Source organism: Triticum dicoccoides, chromosome 5A, assembly GCF_002162155.2.
Source record: "Triticum dicoccoides isolate Atlit2015 ecotype Zavitan chromosome 5A, WEW_v2.0, whole genome shotgun sequence".
Taxonomy (NCBI): domain Eukaryota; kingdom Viridiplantae; phylum Streptophyta; class Magnoliopsida; order Poales; family Poaceae; genus Triticum; species Triticum dicoccoides.
This window is the reverse complement of record NC_041388.1, coordinates 565977874-565980131: the sequence shown is the minus strand read 5'-3', so window position 1 is coordinate 565980131 and position 2258 is coordinate 565977874. Positions and strand designations below refer to the sequence as shown.

The following is a 2258-nucleotide window of genomic DNA, read 5'->3' as shown; positions in this document are numbered from 1 at the left end:
TGAGTTGGCGGGTTAGGCGACCTAGCACCCGGTGGTGGGCGAGATCGTTTTGGCCGGCTTAGGCGATTTTTCAAGGGAGGTGGGTGTGTGTATGTGTAGGCGAGTAGGTTGGCGGGTTAGGCGACCTAGCATCCGGTGATGGGCGAGTTCGTTTTGGCTGGCTTAGGCGATTTTTCAAGGGGGTTGGGTATGTGTAGGCGAATATGTCGGCGGGCTAGGCGACTTAGCACCCGATGGTGGGCGACTTTGTATGTCCGATTGGTCGAGTTGTTCCTTGGATGATGTATGATGAACCAGGATGATTCATCCCCCCCTCCTCCTGCGATTTTGGACCTGGATGTTAGAGAGAGATCATGAGCACTTGTTTGATGTTGTTTCATTTTTTGGGCCCCGTTTCATAGAAAAAACACATACAAGAAAGTTGCTTAGAGAAACCTTTGCAGGCACACTTTGTAGGAACCCAACTAAAAGGGAGCATAGTTGCTCCAGGAGAAAGAATTTTGCAGGTTGAAAAATGTTCTAGTTTCCTTCATGCTTTGCAAAAAGTAGTCTGAAATTAGTTGGTAAAATTTTCCACTAAACTGAAGTTGCTCTGCTATTAGTGGGCAAAAATGATTTAGAAATCTCATAGTTGGAAAACAGAAAGTAAAATTGCATGGAGAAAATGACTTAGTTGCCTGCGTAGAAAGTAGTCTGAAACTATGTGGTTAAATTGTGGGGTGGGTGATTTAGTGTTTTGGCTGAAACAAATTGCCTACTAAAAAAATGCCTAGTATACAAATGAAGATGCCTACATATATACATGTACAACATTGTTTACATTTAAACATGTGATTACTGAAATTAGTCTTATTATTGCTTGTGTTTGCAAATGTGGCCGAGCAAATACAGCAGACTGGGAGCTAGCATGGTGCAAGCTCTACCACCACCCAAAATCGAAAGCACCAAAAAAGAGGGAACATTTTGTGGAAGTCTGCTCAGAGCTTCACTCCATCACATTAGCTGCTGAAAAAAAAATGCACAAATACTTCGAGTACCGGCACATCTAACTTCTAAAAAATGGCCGTTTTCAATTACCGAAATTGAGTTCCACACATCTAAGTACCAAAATCCAGCTTATATAAAGCATCATATGAGATTTCGAGGTGATTCATTACTCAAAGCTCACTCAAAGCAGCATCGCATTTAACTTTTTAAAATGGCAAAAAGTTCAGTTACTGAAAATCGAATGTACACTATGGTTTCAAGTTTCGATTCCAAATTACATGAAAACATCACATGAGATTTCGAGGTAATTACGTACTCAAGCAACCTATTCTTTGCATATGAAGTCAAACTTCAATGCGGCAAAGATGCCAATCTTATGCACTAGGAGCTACTACAACAAATATCTGTATGAGTCCTGAATCTTAATGCAGGAGTCGCACGTTTACCTCCAGCAAACGTGAGCGTCGGTTCATAATCTGTTCTCGTAAGGGGGTTTCCTCGGTTTGTACTGAAAAAACCTGTGTATATGCTACATAGTATAACTTTCTCATCTTGACTACCTGCTAGAATGTGTATCATGTATGCCGCGTAGTTTTAGTTGCTACCCAAAAGGAAAATGACAGAGGTTAGTGCCATCTCTGAAACCTGCTGCTACTACTAGAACCACAACTAGTGCTTCCATGCCATGCCATGCCAAAACTACATGTAGTTTTCTCACGTATCTTACAGTACTGCATAAAAAAGGCACAAAATCCATGGCAAGAAAAAAATATGTGAGTATTTTGCCCCCTTGCTTGTATTTCTCTACAAAAAATGTGTTGTCAGCTGATGAAACACAAAAACACACGTTATTGCCTACGGGATTGCCTATGAACACATCTTATGCATTGTTTTGCCTACTTATCTCTCTCTGATTGTCTACACAAAACACAGTGGTGTTGCCTACGAACACATGGCGAACATTCCTAAGAACTGCCTGCTGAAAGCAAAATAGTATCGCCTATGATGCTAATTTAATTGCCTACGAAGAACACACAAAACAATGCCTATAAAAATGTTAATTAAAATTGCGTACAAAATAAAAAATGTACGTCGATTGTTTACGTACAGAAAACAAAAACACACATTACTGCCTATTATCTAACTGATCGTTGCCTACATAACTCTATCTGATTGCCTACATATATCTATCTCCTTGCCTACATTTCATATTGATTATTCTCTGAACTGATTAAACTCGCATAATTTCAAAACTGATTATTGACTACTTA

General features: G+C 39.9%; 1 long non-coding RNA gene across 1 annotated transcript in view; it reads right to left on the bottom strand.

The window, feature by feature from the left end:
* Positions 1-2258, bottom strand: part of LOC119302865 — a 7002-nt gene that overhangs the window by 3915 nt on the left and 829 nt on the right. The gene's annotated exons all lie outside the window — the stretch shown is intronic.